Source organism: Tachyglossus aculeatus, chromosome X1 (assembly GCF_015852505.1).
Source record: "Tachyglossus aculeatus isolate mTacAcu1 chromosome X1, mTacAcu1.pri, whole genome shotgun sequence".
NCBI classification, from domain to species: domain Eukaryota; kingdom Metazoa; phylum Chordata; class Mammalia; order Monotremata; family Tachyglossidae; genus Tachyglossus; species Tachyglossus aculeatus.
The window spans coordinates 78,365,979-78,385,263 of record NC_052101.1 but is presented as its reverse complement, the minus strand read 5'-3'; the positions used below and the strand labels follow the sequence as shown (position 1 = coordinate 78,385,263).

The 19,285-nt window shown below is 42.5% G+C and overlaps 1 protein-coding gene and 1 non-coding gene across 2 annotated transcripts in view; both read left to right on the top strand.

The window, feature by feature from the left end:
* The window catches only part of CACNA2D3 (calcium voltage-gated channel auxiliary subunit alpha2delta 3), a 1,043,639-nt gene that overhangs the window by 23,330 nt on the left and 1,001,024 nt on the right, over positions 1-19,285 (top strand). The gene's annotated exons all lie outside the window — the stretch shown is intronic.
* On the top strand, positions 11,481-11,618 carry LOC119920153. Its single transcript, XR_005447917.1, has one exon. It is a non-coding gene; the product is annotated as a small nucleolar RNA SNORA7 (small nucleolar RNA).

The following is a 19,285-nucleotide window of genomic DNA, read 5'->3' as shown; positions in this document are numbered from 1 at the left end:
CACTATGCTCTGCACTGAGTAAGTGGTCCATAAATATCATTGATTTTTATCATTGGTTGGTATCTCCCATCTGGGCTATGTTTTTATGCTTCTAATGGGCGTGATTAGGGCTGCTCTTTGCAATTTTGCCCTTAGTATTATGGCGACCCTTTACCAACACCTCACTGTTCTTTCTCAGCAGGCCTCCTCCATCCTGAATTCTAGGGCCTTCCTGTAGCCTGAGGTCTCTAGGAAAGGCAGATTTGTTGCCAGTGCACTCTGAGATGAATGAGCAGCCCTAGAAGCATGTGAGTTCCCAAGCATCCCTCCCGTATCTCTTGCAAAATAAAAAGGGCTGGCAGAGCTGGTACATAATTTATCCTTGTGCCGAACCTGCTGTCTGCCTAAAGAGAGGACTTAATAATGATAATGATGATAATAATAATTGTGGTATTTGTTTTGTGCCAAGCACGGTACTAAATCCTCGGTTAGATACAAGGTAATCTGGGGCTCACAGTCTGTGTAGGAGGGAGAACACGGATTGAATCCACATTTTATAGATGAGGGAATTGAGGCATAGAGAAGTTAAAGGATTCACCCAAGGTCACACAGCAGGTGCGTGGCCGAGTCAGGATTAGAACCCGGTACCAGTCCAGACTTGGTGCTCTGACTTTGGGAATCCAATCTCTAACCCTAATGCCATATCAAATTAGTTCTCCTTGAAAGGTGCCAGCAATCAGGTCTAATATCCGCAGGACCCTCTGAGCTTCAGCACAGTTCTAGACTGTGAGCCCGTTGTTGGGTAGGGACCATCTCTGTATGTTGCCAACTTGTACTTCCCAAGCGCTTAGTAAAGTGCTGTGCACACAGTAATTGCTCAATAAATATGAATTAATGAATGACCCTGTCCTACCAAACACTTGCTCAATGTCAACAGGACAGACAGATTGAAACCCAATCAGGAGAATGAAACCAGATGTTCCTCCCAACTCGTTGTAGCTTTGCGACTCCCAGAGGGACCCAAACTGTTCCTGATCGAGCCCTCCAGAAATGGTTATGACACTGCATCAGGGAAAGATCCAGTGACAAATCATTAGCTGCTTGGAGTCACATTCCCGTTCTCCTGCAGTGTGAGGAGCAGAGGCTCTGCAGCATTGTGCTGGTGCATGAGAACCACCAAGCGAAACTGATGAGCCACGGCGAATCTCGGGCCAATGTAAGGGAGATGCAACACAGCAAAGTCAGTTTGGATTGTGCTAGATTTATTTTAAAAACCTGATATGATCATCCCATGTTAGTGACTCTGGAAAAAAAAATATATAATTTTAATCTCGGTCCCCTTAAACTTAAGCTTTGACTGATATTGAGCTTTCTTTTAGATCTTGTCAATGTAAAATATTTACATCTTGCTTGATTGGCACTGTCGTGTCTCCTGAGAGTGTGCAGCATCCTTTCGATGTTAGAAATTGACTGCAGTTTATGCATTTTGATGTAATTCAAATGAAACATATCAAGGAGTAGGGGATAGGTAAGAAATCTGTAAAATTTATGCAAGTGTGATGGAAACAATCTAAATTAAATGTGTCAAATTTACATTTGGAAGCTACATTTTCATAAGTAGCGTGGGTCGGTGGAAAGAGCCCGGGCTTGGGAGTCAGAGGTCGTGGGTTCTAATCCCGGCTCCACCATTTGTCTGCTGTGTGACCTTGGGCAAGTCACATAAATTATCTGGGCCTCAGTTACCTCATCTGGAAAATGGGGATTAGGACTGTGAGCCCCACGTGGGACAACCTGATTGCCTTGTATCTCCCCCAGCGCTTAGAACTGTGCCTGGCACATAGTAAGCACTTTAACAAATACCATCATCATCATCGTTATTATTATAAGATAGCTCCCACACATGCTCCTTGAAACACATTGAATATGATCCTCTCTGATTTTGAAGGGTGAGTGAGTTCAGCCATGTGGGATTGCCTGGGCTAAGGTGTGTCAAACTGAGAAAATCATCACTGTGTTTTTATTTACAATACCTTGGCTTCACAAGTGCCTGAAATTGCATGCCCTTTAGGAGGATCAAGTTTGCTTCCTTTGGATTCAGTGTTTACTGTGTTCTGTGGAAAGAGAATAGAATCGTGCAAACTAGAGGAAATATAAATGGTTTATGTTTATATCCTGCACTTATTAGTGTGGCCTTTCCTCCTTTTGGCCTGCCCTGTTGCTATACCTAAGAAGAGGGTTTCACAAAGTACTATGCCCTTCTGGATAGAGATCTTACTATTTGGGGGAATCCATTAAAGATTGTCCCTGGAGCAAACTTTGAACCGAACTGTGCTAGGGAGCAATTCTGTCCCCTGTTCCCCACTCAGACCCAATTGGGCTGCAAAGCTTTTACCGGGCACATTTTAAAACAAAAACTTCATCTTGTTTCCTTCAGGGGTTCTTGGACACTTTAAATTATGATCCATGAAATCCCCAGCAAAGGCTGCAGCCATCGCTGCCACATTACAGATCGATTGGCAATAAGATTCTGTCTGAAAGAACCAAGCAGAGGAAGTGACCCATAAATGCCCTGGAAAGTAGTGCTTCCAACTGGCAAAATAGGATCTATGAGGGTCTCTCCAGGACCAATCATTTCCATAGTCCTTCTTACCTTGGCAAGGAGCCTCTTTCTCATGTACCCAAGAAGTCATATATAGGTACCCACCTCTGGAATAGATAAGTACAAACTGTTCTGAGAAACAGTTAATTGAATATCGTGGAAATGTTGGGAGTGATTTTTGGCAAAAGCTATTCAATCAGCACCCCCACTTAACTTAAAACACTGTGACAGTGAAGCAGAGTTTTGAGGGACTCAAAACACTTGTGCTTACTAACATGTGTTTACTAAGCCAAATATGCTCTGAAGCTGCATTAAGTCTTTCAGACCACTAGGACCCCATTGACTGAATTGCAGCAGTAATTTGTTCAATATTTCTTATGCTCTGACATAGTTAATGCAGTTTTCCAAAGTGTTTGACCTTACCAGGAAGTAGTTTACTCACTGGGAGTCTCAGGTTCATTGTCTAATACAGTGCTCTGCTCAACAGATAGTAAGTATGATAGTGATGTCTGTCTTCCTTCATGTCTTCTGAAAATGGGTTGAAGCAGTTGCTACAGACTTCCTTTCATAAAATGGAAAATTGAGCACGGAGCATCTTGGTCCACGTTCAGAGGTCAAGCAACTGGGTTGGAAAGCAGTGGGGACTAGTGGAAAGAGCACAGACTTGGCAGTCAGGTTCTAATCCGAGCTCTTCCAGTTGTCTACTGTTTGCTCTTGGGCAGATCCCTTAAATTCTCTGTGGCTCAGTTTCCTCATCTGTAAAATGGGGATTAAATGCCTATTCTACCTTCTTCTTGTATTGTGGGACAGGGACTGTGTTCTGCTTGATTAACTTGTATCTATCCCATTGTTTCATATAGTGCTTTGTACCTAGTAAGTGCTTAACAGGTGCTACAGTTATAATTATTATTGAAATAATGGAACCCAAGTCTTTTGATTGTATCGTACTTTTCTAAGCGCTTAGTACAGTGCTCTGTACACAGTAAGTGCTCAGTGAATACCATTGACTGATTCCCACTCTAGTGCTTCCTGTGACCAAAGTCTGGGCCACATCTCTCCTTTTTTAAATGGTATTTGTTAACCTCTTACTACGTGTCCATTATCCAATTGATCAATGGTATTTATTGAGGGCTTACTCTGTGCAGAGCACTGTACTAAGCTCTTGGGAGGGTACAATGCAGATACAAATGCAGAGTTAGCAGACATGTTCCCTGCCCATGATGAGTTTACAAACCCTGTTCTAAGTACAGGGGTATATGCAAGATAATCAAGTTTGACACAGTCTCTGCCCCATACAGAGCTCACAGTCTAAATTGGAGGGAATAAGATTGAATCCCCATTTTACAGATGAGGTATCTGAGGCACAGAGAAGTTAAGCGGCTTGCCCAAGGTCGCACGACAGACAGGAGATGGAGCCGGGTTCAGAACCCAGGGCCTCTACTCCCAGGCCGGTGTTCTTTCCACTAGGCCACGCTGCTTCCCCTCTCCTTGCTCCCTGCCAAAAATATTACCTCCCGACCAAGGAGTTTCAGCAGGGAAGGTCCTTGTTCTAAGGTCTGTGCCTCGTATCTTCTGCAACAGGACAGAAGAGATGAGCCTGAAGACCCCTCACTCCACCGGCCTTCCCACAAACTAAAGCAGTGAAAGATTCTTCCAATGGTCATCAGTTGTTTTTACTAGCTGCTGGTCCTAGGATGGAACTAAGTGAAGTGCTAGTAAGAGCCCCTTTCAGCCTTGGTTTGAATTTTTGACCTCTTTCATCCATCAAAGTCCAAACTCCCCTTTTTATTCAATTGCAACTGGTGTGTGTGGGGGGGTGTTGGGGTGTCTAAATTGTTTAGATCACTGCTTTCACTTTAAGATGTGACCAACCAGGCAAAGTGAAATATGGAGTAGAAAAACTGTTCCGTGAAAGTGACGCATTGGGATAGCCGATCTGGAAAGTTTAGGCTAAATTGCCCCTTCTGCCCTTTTTTTCTATATAGATTTTTATTTTCCCTTGAATTATCTTGATATAGTTGCATCAGTTCTATATACTATTTTGCCTGGGCATACCCAGCCTTTTTTATGGTATTTGTTAAGCGATTACTATTATGCCAAGTAGTGTACTAAGCCTGGGGTAGATGACAAGATTATCAGGTTGGACACAGTCCCTGTCTTACATAGGGCTCACAGTCTAGGTTGGAGGGAGGGTTTAAACCCCATTTTACAGATAAGATGATTGAGGAACAGAGAAATTGTTACCCAAGATAATAATAGTAATGATAATGATGGCATTTATTAAGCACTTACTATGTGCAAAGCACTGTTCTAAGTGCTGGGGAGGTTACAAGGTGATCAGGTTGTCCCATGGGGGTCTCACAGTCTTAATCCCCATTTTACAGATGAGGGAACTGAGGCACAGAGAAGTTAAGTGACTTGCCCAAAGTCACACAGCTGACACTTGGCGGAGCCGGGATTTGAACCCATGACCTCTGACTCCAAAGCCTGTGCTCTTTCCAGTGAGCCATGCTGCTTCTCTAAAGATCACACAGCAGGCAAGTGGCAGGACCCAGGATTAGGAACCAGGTCCTCTGACTCTCAGGTGCATGCTCTTCCCATTAGGCCATGCTGCTTCTTCCTAATTTCAAAAAATGCCACCTGACACTACATGTATACATCAGCACACAACTGGACATATAGTGTGGTAGATTTTGAGGTCAGAAGCCGTACCTTCTAATTTAGGAGCCACAATAGAGGTGTGATATAACAGTCATTTGGTTGGATTATAAATGTGGCTGGGTGTCCTGATCAATCCCTAGTAGAAGGGGTGGAACTACAACCATCATGATGCCACATCCCCTATGTTTGACATCTGCCAGTCAGATGACACACTCTGACACCAGCCAAGCATCCGCCCTGCGTCCGCTCTCCACACACACCTCCAACGGCCATCCTGCTCCCCAGCCACCCCAGACCCTCCATCCCTCCTCTCCCTGCTGGAGCGGTCTCTCTGTCCCCTGGAGGGGTAGCAACCCCAGGAGATATGGAGGGTGATACCTTGGGTGGGCATGATCCTGCCAAGGAGCCGGGAGAGAGCCACAATGGTTTGCACACACCCTCCTCTTGCCAGTGGAGGAAACCGTGCATTCGTGCTCCAGGTGGACAGTTCACAGTTCACTTTCCAGCATACGCCCCTCTCCCCCCCCCCACCTCCCAGACCCAGATTGGAGTGCTCCCGAACCACATGCCCAGCATGGTCGGCCTGGGTCCCTTCTTGCAGAGCTTCACGGGAAATCCTGCTTCCTTCTTCCTCAGTACTACCCCTGGTCAGAAGATTGGGTGACTTCATAACTTACACTATTAAGACAGTGATCAAGAGTCACTATAAACTGCTCATTTATCAGATTATCACATAGGAGTTCCCTTGATTACCGTAACTCAAACTGTGCCAATTCATCATGGATCCCTTCTAATATGTGTCTGTATGTATAGATAGCAAAAGAGATATTTCTCAGATATATCTGATCTTCAGGTTTGAGGATGACACTACTGATTGAGATATTTTTATTAGTTTTAGGTGAGTGCATAATGACGATCTATTCCACAGTGTGTGCCTGTAAACATTGCTATTTGCGACACTGTTGCCTTTGCTACTTGCCATATCTGAGTGTTTTTTTCTTCCTCTGAATGTGCCTGTCAATCTTAGGACAAACCTCTCTTCTAAGACTATTACCCTATCATCATCATCAATCGTATTTATTGAGCGCTTACTATGTGCAGAGCACTGTACTAAGCGCTTGGGAAGTACAAATTGGCAACATATAGAGACAGACCCTACCCAACAGTGGGCTCACAGTCTAAAAGCAGAAATGCTGCCCTAGCATTTCTAATCCCTGTATTCCATCCAGTTTGATAAGTTTTCTGCTGAAATCTCTCAGTAGTCTATACCTGTGCCCTGACCTTTAAGGTTTTGGTCCACTGTGCCTTTAAAATATTTCTTCTGACCACTCTATTTAGTTACCCAGTTTCAGCTCATTTTAGAGCAACGGTTTGGCAATCCTGCTGTCAGTCATTTTCCTCACATGTTCTCCCCAGAAGTTTGATGTCATATGTATTACTTCAATACTAATGGACTGATTGCATCCCAGGACCTCATTGTGTAATCTTGTTTGCCATTATATGTTAAGCATTGCATACAAATGGCAATCTGTTGAGGGCAAGGAATGTGTCTACCAACTCTGTTATATTGTACTCTCCCGAGTGCTTAGTACAGTGCTTTGAATACTGTAAATACTGTAATAAGTGCCCAATAAATAAGATTGATTGATTGATAGTGGAACAGCTCTCCCAGTTTGACATAGTGTCACAGTTATATAGAAAGTTGTAACTGCCATTAGTTAGTAGACCCTCATTAGTTCTAAACTGTAATGTCACATTGGTGCCACATTCTCTGTCAGTCTTCCAAAGGACGTTTTAATCTTCCTGATTTGGTCTTCTTTCATTCAGTCATATTTACTGAGCACTTACTGTGTGCAAAGCATTGTGCTAAGTGCATCTAACCTATTTATCCTTGTATCATTAGACACTGTACCGCCACAGTAACAGAATTCAGAGATAATATTAAGCATTGTTTGACTAGTGGAGATCCTTGATTATGAGTAGGGTTTTCCAGGTGCAGGCTGGTACATAATTTTGGTCTTGTTTCAGAATAATTGTCAGTTCCTAGCAATTTGCTGCCTCTGCAAAGCAATTCATAAGCATCTGCATATCTTCTTTTTGTGTGCTTCCATAGCAAGTCATCAGAATATAGGAGTTTCTGTATGAATGACTCAAGGATTTTCAATGTACTGCTAGCCTGTTGAATTACGAGTTTCCCAGAGATTGAAATAGTATTCTGACATCAGCTTCTAGATTTCTTGTTGTGTTCATGAGCTTCGCTGCATATAATAGGGTGTATAAGATGAAAAAACTTCTGCTTTACATTGCTGGTGATGAGGAAAGGATCAGATGAGGGCATTTGTTAAGGGAAGAGAAAGAGTGAGAGAGAATCATCAGGAAAAAGAGATAATAGAGAGATGAACTTTGTACTGGCGAAAGTTATAAACGTGGCTCAGTGGAAAGAGCACAGGCTTTGGAGTTAGAGGTCAGGGGTTCAAATCCCGGCTCCACCAGTTGTCAGCGGTGTGACTTTGGGCAAGTCACTTAACTTCTTTGTGCCTCAGCTACCTCATCTGTAAAATGGGGATTAAGACTGTGAGCCCCCATGGGACAACCTGATCACCTTGTAACCTCCGCAGTGCTTAGAACAGTGCTTTGCACATAGTAAGCACTTAATAAATGCCATTATTATTATTATTATAAAGCTTGAGATTGGCACTAGATCTCCAGGATGTTACAGGGTGCTATGCTGTTATGAATCAATGGTATTTTATTGAGCACTTACTCTGTGCAGAGCACTGTACTAGGACAACGGAATTGGTAGAGACATTCCCTGCCCACAAGGAGCTTACAGTCTAGAGGGGGAGATCATAAAAATAAAGTATTTATGTGCCTGAAGGCTGGAATAGGTGTACTTTCCCCAGCATTAAGTAGACGCTAAATAAATATCATTACTTCTACTACTACTGTAATGACCATAGCAGAAAAATAGTTCCAGTCCTAAGGCTATACAGTGTACTGGTCCTTAGATGTGGAAGAAAGTGGCATGTCCAAGAACTGAGCAGGTAAGAATGCTAGAGAATTCCATAGCAGTCAGAACAAGATTCAGACCAGGGTCTCCAACAGTAAGGGTAATCATTTTCATGTTAAAGTGAAGCCTGATTTGCTACAAGGCAGAACCTGGATGTTTACCTGCCAGAGCATGTATGTCAGTGAAAAACCAACTCTGTTATATTGTGCTCCGCCAAGTGCTTAGTACATTGCTTTGCACCCAGTAAGCACTCAATTAACTATGATTGATGTATTTTTTGATAAGTGGCAGTGAGCCAGGCTATAATGTCAAGGCACTCACTTGTAAGTACAACACTGAGCCCATGAGTATTTTCCAGTCTTCCCGAGATCAACTGTGACAGTCTTCCCCACTTGTCCTTTCAGAAGTCTGGTAAGTCAAGCAATCAATCAATTGATGGTACTTATTGAATGCTTCCTGTGTACAGAGCACTGTACCAAGCACTGTACTGTATTCACTTGAGAGAATTGATAGACTAATTCCCTGTCCACAAGGAGCCTACAGTCTAGAGAGGGAGATAGATATTAAAATAAATTATGGATATGTACATAAGGGCCGTGGGGGCTGAGGGTGGAATGAATATCAAATGTTTCAAAGGTATAGATCCAAGTGCATGGGCATCCAAAAACAGAGAGGGAGTAGGGGAATGGAGGGTTTAGTCAGGGAAGTTTGCTTGGAGGAGATGTGATTTTAGTAAGGCTTCAAAGTTGGGGAGAATGACAGTCTGTCATATATTGAGGGGGAGGGAGAAGGAGGCCAGGGAGGACATGGGTAAGGGATCAGCGACAGGATAGACAAGCTCAAGGTAAATTGAGTAGGTTGGCATTAGAGGAGCAAAATGTGTGGGTTGAGTTGTAATAGGTAATCAGCGAGGTAAGGTAGGAGTGGGAGAGCTGACTGAATGCTTTAAAGCTGGTGGTAAGGAGGTTCTGTTTGATGCGGAAGTGGATGGGCAACTACTAGAGGTTTTTGAGAAGTGGAGAAACATGGACTGAACTTTTTTTAGAAAAATGATTTGGGCAGCAGAGTGAAATATGGACTGGAGTGGGGAGAGACAGGAGGAAGGGAGGTGAGCGAGGAGTCTGATGCAATAGGTGAGCCATAATAAGTGCTTGGAACAGTGTGGTAGCAGTTCGAATGGAGAGGAAAAGGTGGATTTTAGAGATGTGAAGGTAGAACCGACAGAGTTGTCATGCATACATTTTCTTTTGCCAGTAAATCTATTTTGCTATTAAGGTGAAACCAAATAAAACATTTATTGGACCTGTTTCCCTACTCCTCAAGAAACTCCAGTGGCTGCCCATCCACCTCCGCATCAAACAAAAACTCATCAATGGCTTTAAAGCAGTTGATCATTTTGCCCCCTCCTACCTCACCGCTCTACTCTCCTACTGCAACCTAGCCCACACACTTTACTCCTCCAGTGCCAACCTACACACTGTGCCTCTATCTCATCTGTCTTGCCGCCGACCCCTCGCCCACATCCTGCCTCTGGCCTGGAGCACCCTCCCTCCTCAAATCCAACAGACACTTACTCTCCCCCCTTCTAAACCTTATTGAAGGCACATGTCCTCCAAGGCTTTCCTTGATTACACTTCCCTTTCCTCTTCTCCCACTCCTTTCTGCATTGCCCTGACATGCTCCCTTTGTTCATCCCCTCTCCCAGACTCACAGCACTTAGGTACATATCTGTAATTTGTTTATATATATTAATGTCTGTCTCCACCCTTCTAGACTGTAAGCTCATTGTGGGCAGGAAATATGTCTGTTTATGGTTGTATTGTACTCTCCCAAGTGCTCAGTACAGTGCTTGTACACAGTAAGCACTCAATAAATACTATTGAATGAATGAATTTATTGAAACACATTTCCTTTATAAAAATGCATCATAGTTGTTGAGGCCTTTCTGTAATATTTGAGGTCTCAATAATTTTGTTCACCTGTAACTGAATATCACACTACTATCATATCCTATCTAAGCCTCTGCTTTCTGTCACTTTATTATGAGTTATTTTGTAAACTTTGTATTGAAAATAGCACATCCTGCTTACACTATTGAGGCAGATCCTCCCTGTGCATAAACTATTCCCAGAGAGTAGGTTAATCTTTTTGGAAACTGCATTCACTTTTTCAGCTAGCTAATGGGACAATTGACTAGATGACTGCTAAGCTTATTCTGGAAATAAAGGTCTGCTCTTAAACATAAAATTAAAGATCTTACCCAAGATCAGAAATATCCATCCCTGTCTGTGAATCCACATAAATGAAGGTTTGGGAACAGTATATTACAGGAGATAAAACACAAATTCTTATCAATCAATGGTATTTATTGAGCACTTTCTGCAGGCAGAGTGCTGTACTAAGTGCTTGGGAGAGTACATTATAACAGAATTAGTACACATTTCCCTGCCCACATTTTCTTCTTTATATGTAGATAGCAGCTCACTTTGATAGTAGTGATCAAATTTAATCTAATAGTATCTTTCAGAAATTATTATATGATATAATTAATCACTGAGTTATTATTTGACAGAAATTTTAGTTTTCCATGAATAAAAATGAATGATGGACACATTTAATGTAAAGTGAGGATTAATATTTATTTTTTCATGATTTGTTAGAGCGAGGGGCTTGATATTTAATCAAAGTTGATGTTTAATCGATCGTTGTTTAATCTCCCTCTCCCATTCAGTAGTATGTAGAGTACTGTACTAACTGCTTGATAGAATACAAGTAGAATTAGTAAATGTGATCACAGCACTGCACTAAGGGCTTGGGAGAGTACAATAAAATAGAATTGGTAAGACATGTTTCCTGACCACAAGGAGCTCACAGTCTAGAGGGGGAGACAGGTATTAAAATACATAAATGAACTGCAAAACTCATAGTTACTGTCTAGAGTAACCGTGGACCCAAGAGAGGCTGCATAACATGGGCTCAGACATTCTCCACTCCTCCTTTCTCCCTTTTTCTTTGTTCTTTGGTAATAGGGTATAAATGGCCATAATTGCTTAAGAGGACTTTTCAGCTAAATGCATGACATCAACTTGGCAACTATGGTAGAATTAGGAAGTGTACGTAAATTGACAGTCTGTTATAACCATGAAAATGTTAAGGTAAATAGAGCAAAATTATTTTAAACTACATCTCTATCAGGGTTTTTTTTGTGTGTGTGTATTTAACCCCCAAAATCCTCTCTCAGGGTTGCACCTGGAGAGTTTCCAGTACTCTACCAGTCTCGACTATGGGAGGGAGAGTCAAGCAGTGGCATATCCATTCCATTCCTAGCTTTGGCAGTGGCTACTGAGTAGAAGGCAATCTGCTACAAGTCAAAACTCACCTGTGCTGGGCATCATGGCAGGGGAGAGAGTTGAAGACGGAGACTCAAGCTTACTGTGCGGAAGGAGGCAATGGTAAACCACTTCTGTATTTTTACCAAGAAAACTCTATGGATACGCTATCAGAATAATTGCAGATGGAGGTGGGGCGTTCTGGGAGAGATGTGTCCATGGCATCTCTTATGGGTTGGGGACAACTCAACGGCATAAGATAAGACAACCCCAAAAATCCATCTTTATACAACAGGTTTAGTCCAGTATCTCAAAATCTTTCATATGTGACAGGAGGCGAGGGTCACAGAGGAAGTCACTGGTAGACCTTTGGCCAGTCACTAGACTATATTCATTTCCCAGCCAGATTCTTGTGAGAAATCAATTTGGATCAACTATGATATTATCTAAAATGTATATGCCTAATCTTCAATGAGAATTGTCATATTCACTACTTATATGCATTGGTTCCTGGTGTGACACTTCAAATTTAAAAATAAATTGGATCATTTTTCAATCTTCTGTAGCTCATTCAAACAGGAACTAAAAATATTCTAGTCTAATTGTGGGTGTGTTAAACTATACTGTGTGTAGTGAGGGGAGAGTTGTTAACTGTCAAATTTCACCTTAAAAATCTGCGTGGAAAGGCATTAAAACATCTTCAGATCTTGGAAATGAGCCCTAGAGCCTTGGATGGGCTTAGAAAAGCCTGAGGATAATTTGGAACCCCAGACTCCTCGGCTGGGTTGGCTCTGCTCAATGTTAAACCTCTCTGGCCGTGGACAGGGCTAGAAAGCCCAGTGGTTGTCACAGTGGTTCCAGTTCAGAAGCTCTCAGTGGCAAACTGCTTGTGAATGGGTTGCAATCCTGAAGGAAATCTTGCAAACTTCTGGGAGACAAGCTTCTGGCCTCCAGTTTGGACCCAAGCACTTTCAGGTGGGAAAAAGGAGCCCAGGAGAAGCAGGATGGCGTAGTAGAGAGAGCACGAACCTGGGATTTACAGGACCTGGGTTCTAATCCCAATTCCTCCATTTGTCTGCTGTGTGACCTCGAGCATGTTATTAAATTATCTGGGCCTCAGTTACCTCATCTGTAAAATAGGGACTAGGACTGTGACCTCCATGGGGAGCATGGACTGTGTCTAACCTGATTAGCTTTTATGTACACCTGTGCTTAGTACAGTGACTGACACATAGTAAGCACTTAACAAATCCCATTTAAAAAACAAAACAAAAGGAGTACCTTACTGCTTGGTCCACCTCCCAATATCGGGCACCTGATCCTGGCTGGTAGGACCTCCCCAAATTCCCCACTTGGCTAGGGTGGTGGAAGTGGCCAAAGTAGGAGCCGGAGCTGGGGACCTAATACAGGCCATCCGGGGGGGTTGTGAACAGGTAAGTGGAGTCCCCTCCTCCACCACTGATGGCAACCTTGTTCTGGAGATGTTATTGCTGCAGCCAGAGGTAGCTCCCTAGAGGTCTCCGGCCCAACTACTCTGCAAGCAGTTCGCCCATCCAGAAACGTCTGGAAAGTAGCCTGCAAGAGTAGCACTGATGCTGGCAACGACAGTAGTTTCAGTTTGAGGCAAGACTGCCAGTGTGGTGAAGGCAGCAGGCAATGGGTAGCCTGACTGCCTCTTTCATTCTTTCCTTCTTCTTTCTCTCCTGCTTGCTCTCTTTCCCTCTTCTTTCACCCTTTATCTGCTGAACCTGACCAGCTGGACTAACCAGATATTGTCTGTGGGTAGGTACTTGTAGTGCCTCTACTGATTTTTCACATTTTCTCTCTTTCTATAACTGCCTCTGTTTCCTTTTCCTCTCCCTAAATCTTAGGACACTGGCCCCATTGCCAGCCCTTTTCCCACTGCCAGTCCTTCCAGAAACCCTGTCTCCTTTCCCATTTTGAGTTCCCCACACAGAATAGTCAACTTTGTTGCTGCCATTGTGTTGTGAATGGGCAGTAGTGGACCAATCTGGGCCATTGCTGTGGCCTGGATTTTCAACCTGTGAATGGCTGTTTCGACTCCTAGCTAAAGCAACTAGTTTAACTGAATTGTGTAACTTTTGGCTTCAGGGAGATAGCAACCATCTTCAACTCTCAAACGTGATTGTTTTAACCAAGTAACTGAAGAGGAAATTAACAGTGACTAATCAAAATGGGGTTAAGATAAGACCTTTTCAGTAAAGGTACAGCATCATAGCCTTAGAATAAAAGGAGATCTGAAAAGTATGCATGTGCACAGGTCATATGGGTTATGTTTTAGTGGGTTATGGTTATATGGATTATAGAGAAGCAGAGTGGCTTAGTAGAAAGAGCACAGGCTTGGGAGTCATTCATTCATTCAATTATATTTATTGAGCACTTACTGTATGCAGAACACTGTACTAAGCGCTTGGGAAGTACAAGTCGGCAACATATAGAGAGGGTCCCTACCCAACAATGGGCTCACAGTCTAGAAGGGGGAGATGGACAACAAAAACAAAACATGTAGACAGGTGTCAAAATCATCAGAACAAAGAGAATTATAGCTATATGCACATCATTAACAAAATAAATAGAATAGTAAATCTGTACAAATATATACAAGTGCTGTGGGGAGGTGAAGGCGGTAGGGCTGGGGGGTTGGGGGGGAGGGAATGTGGAGGAGGAGAGGAAAAAGGGGACCAGTAGAGACACTACTGTCTCTACTGTCAGAGGTCATGGGTTCTAATCCCGGCTCTGCCACTTGTCAGCTGTTAGACTTTGGGCAAGTCACTTAACTTCTCTATGCCTCAGTTACCTCATCTGTAAAATTGTGAATTGACTGTGAGCCCCATGTGGGACAACCTGATAACTTTCTAGACTGTGAGCCCATTGTTGGGTAGGAACCATCTCTGTTCCCGATTTGCACTTCCCAAGTGCTTAGTACAGTGCTGTGCACACAGTAAGCGCTCAATAAATATGATTGAATGAATGAATAAATATGATTGAATGAATGAATGAACCTTGAACCTTGTATCTATCCCAATGCTTAGAACAGTGCTTGGCACATAGTAAGAGCTTAACAAATACCATGATAATAGTTATTATCATTTAATAATGAAAACACCCAGGAAGTGGTTTTTTTTTTTAACTTCTGGATTTTGAGTGGAAAACAGAAGCAAATTTAATACCATCTTGAAAAAACAAAGTTTTTAGACAATATCTTCTCTATTGTGGTCTATTCTATTATGCAAATCTTCCTGCCTGGGAAACTTACACCTCAGTCATTTAGTAATTTTTCTTCAACTACAGTTCCGGACCCACAAGGAGCTCCCAATTTAAGAGAGGAGGAAGGACAGAAACTCAGGGAAATAAATGGAGAAAAACAAACTGTGTCAGAGCAGTATTAATCTCAGTTTTGCTAATGTAGTCCTGCTTGTGGAGATGTAAAAATTTATTTGTGTTAGTGCTAAATCAATCTCAGTGTTTCAAGATTTAAGTGAAGGTAAGTGTTTGAAGACAAGACAGAAAGATCTATTTATAGTCTGCATCACCCTATCATGAGCAAAGATCAGTTATCATTGTTGTTATAACTGATTGTTTTAGAAACTAGGTAAGTATAGTGGGAGCTTTTGATGATCATTAGGTGTTTATTTTTTTTTAATGGTATTTAAGTGCTTACTATGTGCCAGGCCCTGTACTAAGCACTGGGGTAGATACAAGTTGATCTGATTGGATATAGTCCATGTCCCACATGGGGCTCACAGTCTTAGTCCCCTTTTTCCAGATGCGGTAACGAGGTTCAAAGATAAGTGATTTGCCCAAGGTCACACAACAGAGAAGTGTTGTGATTTATGGCTGAAAATTGATGCATTACAAAATCCTGATGAAAATTTAGAAATGGTGCTTTAATTTCCTTTTATTGGACAGATGATGGAATCTTTCCTTTTGGATTTCTTTCCTTTTTCCTCTATTTTATATTGCAAGTAAAGGCCATTCCAGGCTGCAGACCTTCTCTGAGAGCACTCTGTAGGACCACAGATTGCAGGGGAACATTTCAGAATGAAATTCAGATATCTTTGGAACATATTTCATTTCAAGGATTTTCCCATAATAAAACCAGTCCAGGATGACTGTTTGGATCATTTTCAAACTGCTGTAGTTCATTTGAATAGAGTGTTGAGAAAAACATTTTCTTGAGACTAATTGGCAAAGACTGAACTTGAACTTCCTTTTGATTTCTACTTCTCTCAGTCATATCTGAGTTAACCATTTCTACAGAGACACAAAAGAAATAAATTGCAGGTCTCTCCAAGTTGTATTAGATTTTGACTAATCTATCTTCTCTATTGTGGTCTATTCTATTATGCAAATCTTAGTGAACTAAGCAGCAGTGCAAGGTTTGTATCTTAGCACAGCCAACTTACTCCTTTATTCTTTCAATGTAAAAAACTTGAGTATTCTATTTTTTGCTCTGTGGAGATCTTCTTGGATGATATTTAAACAGCGGTTCTTCCATTAAGTTCATAGGCGGATATGTTGAAGAGAAGACATTTAGCCATGAGTTCTTTTCCAAAGGAGTCCTCTCCCACCCAAGCAATCAATCAATGGTATTTATTTCACGCTTACTGAGTGCAAAGCACTGTACTAAGCACTTGGGAAAGTACACTCCAACAGAGTTGGTAGATGCGATCCCTGCCCACAAGGAGCTTACAGTCTACACCCATTCTGAGGAGCTGGGAGATAGCAAGCAGCAGGAGTCCTTCCTCTTAGAGGTGTCTCCTCTTGTGAAGTTTGAACCATCTAGGATGTAGTGGAATACCCTTGGCATAACCACTGAGATTAGAGCAAGAAGAAATGGATTCATGATACAGCATGAGGAATTTTGGTTAGACATTGGAATGTGATATTAGAGGAAGCTGTGGAAACGCCTTCCCTGGGGATTCCCAGGTATATAAAATTGATTTAATAACACCTGATCCTGTCCCCGAGGGATGGTGTGAAGGTATAAAAAAGTGAGTGTATTTTTAGTAAACCACTCACTTTGTCCCCAGAGAAATCCTTTCTGCAATATACTTGTAAAAACTAATTCCTTTCCCTGCCTCGCCCCAACTCCACTTTGGCATTAGATTTTTCCTTCCCAACCACCAGCTGTGCCTCTTCCCTACCACCTGATCACAGAGATTAATGATTCCATTGCTCACAGCCACAAGCAGTTGAGAGAAGTGAAGCTAGGAGTTCCCCAAGTATTGGGTATTCCAGAATCAATCAATTGTATTTATTGAGCACTTACAGTGTGCATAGCACTGTACCACATAATAATAATAATAATAATGATTTTTGTTGTGCTTGCTATGTGCAAAGCACTGTTCTAAACGCTGGGGAGGATACAAGGTGATTAGGTTGTCCCACGTGGGGCTCACAGTCTTAATCCCCATTTTACAGATGAGGTAACTGAGGCACAGAGAAATTAAGTGACTTGCCCAAAGTCACACAGCTGACAATTGGCGGAGCAGGGATTTGAACCCATGACCTCTGACTCGCAAGCCCGTGCTCTTTCCATTGAGCCATGCTTGGGAGAGTACACATAACAGAGTTGGGAGATATATTCCCAGCCCACAATGAGCTTGCAGTCTTGACAGGGAGACAGATATTAAAATAAATTATACGTGCATAAGTGTTGTGGGGCTGGGGAGGTGGTGGTAAAACAAAGGGTATAAATTCAAATGCAAGGGGGATGCAGAAAGGAGAGGAAGTAGGGTAGATGAGGGCTTAGTTGGGGAAGGCCTCTTAGAGGAGATGTGATTTTAATAAGGCTTTGAAGGTGGGGAGAGGGATGGTCTGTCGGTGCAGACCAGAGGTAGGACATAGGTGAGCGTTCGGTGGCGAGATAGGTGAGATCCAGGCACAATGAGGAGGTTGGTGTTAGAAGGGCGAAGTGTGTGGGCTGGGGTGTAGTAGGAAATCAGTGAGGTAAGATAGGAGGGGGCAAGGTGATCAAGTGCTTTAAAGCTCATGGTAAGGAGTCTGATGAGGAGGTGGCTGGGGAACCACTGGAGGTTCTTGAGGAGTGGAGAAATGTGAACTGAACTTTTTTTTTGGGGGGGGGGGGAAATGATCTGAGCAGCAGATTGAGGTATGGACTGGGGTAGGGAGAGACAAGAGACAGCGAGATCAGCAAGGAGGCTGATGAAATAGTCAAGGCAGGATAGAAGTGCTTAAAAACTCCGGAACTCTTTATCCTTTCTTTGTCAATGAGAATTCAAAGCCCATCTTCCTAGGTGGCTAGACAGAGGAAAGTGGGGAAAGTTTTCCATCACCCAAGACCTGCATGGCACTGGGATTCTCAACTTCTTCAATTCATTCATTCATTCATTCATTTATTCATATTTGTTGAGCATTTACTGTGTGCAGAGCACTGTACTAAGCACTTGGGAAAGTACAAATGCATCAATAAACAGTAACATTCCCTGCCCACAATGAGCTTAGAGTCTAGGTGGAGGAGACAGACATGAATACAGATGAATACAATTACAGATAGGTATGGAAGTGCTGTGGGGCTGGGAGAGGGGAAGAGCAAAGGGAGCAGTTTGGTGGAGACCTTCTAACTGCCTTCTAACGGTAACCCATAGTGATACTGCTGGTATGTCAGGGAGCTGTGTGAAGATGAGAGGTACCATGCAAGCAGATACATGTATATTATTTGTGAGTGTGTGTGTTTATGTGTGCGTGTGCTTATGTTTTCCATGTGTTTAGTCTAATATGCAGACTGGAGCCATTTCAATATTAAACATTTTAAAAAAAGAATAAGTGAAAATTCATTATTGAAGGTAGGCTTACTATTTTTATTGAAAATCACACCACCACCCCAAATTTGCAAGCTTCCCTTTCCCTCTCGGGAACCAGAAGTGTAGGGTTAAAATCTTCCATCATTCTGGTATGTGGTATTACATGTCCTAGACTGCTTTGGTCTAGACATGAGAAGCAGTGTGGCTCCGTGGAAGGAGCACGGGCTTTGGAGTCAGAGGTCATGGGTTCAAATTCTGGCTCTGCCACTTGTCAGCTGTGTGACTTTGGGCAAGTCACTTAACTTCTCTGGGCCTCAGTTACCTCATCTGTAAAATGGGGATTAAGACTGTAAGCCCCACCATGGGACAAGCTGATCACCTTGTAACCTCCCCAGCGCTTAGAACAGTGTTTTGCATATAGTAAGCACTTAATAAATGCCATTATTATTATTATTATTATTATTAGACATGGAAGTTCAAGCATCTGTGAACAAGAGCGGCTGGGAGTCAGGGCTAGGTAAGATATGTGATTTAGCTGGGAAAGTCTCAATTTGGGGGCATTGATTTTTTTTTAACCTTCTGGGCCAGTTTGCAAAAATCTGAGACTATCTGGAGTAAACCCGAATGTGTGATCATTCTAATTCTAAAGCCTTAGCAGTATGTTGTGCACAGATAGGGGACTCCATGATTGTTAATGTTCACTTTTATGATTCTGTGATTTCTTGATTCTCTAGTTTAGCCATAACAGAGTTACAGAATTTGAAATTAGTGTTCTTTGATAGCCAGAGTCATTTGCAGTGGTATGAGGCTGGCTGTTTCTTTGTATTTGTTTGTAGCATCTGTCTGTAACAGTAACATCTTGCTTAATCCTCAGGAAAAGCTGCTCATGTTGGTATATTATGCAAAACTTTTATTCACA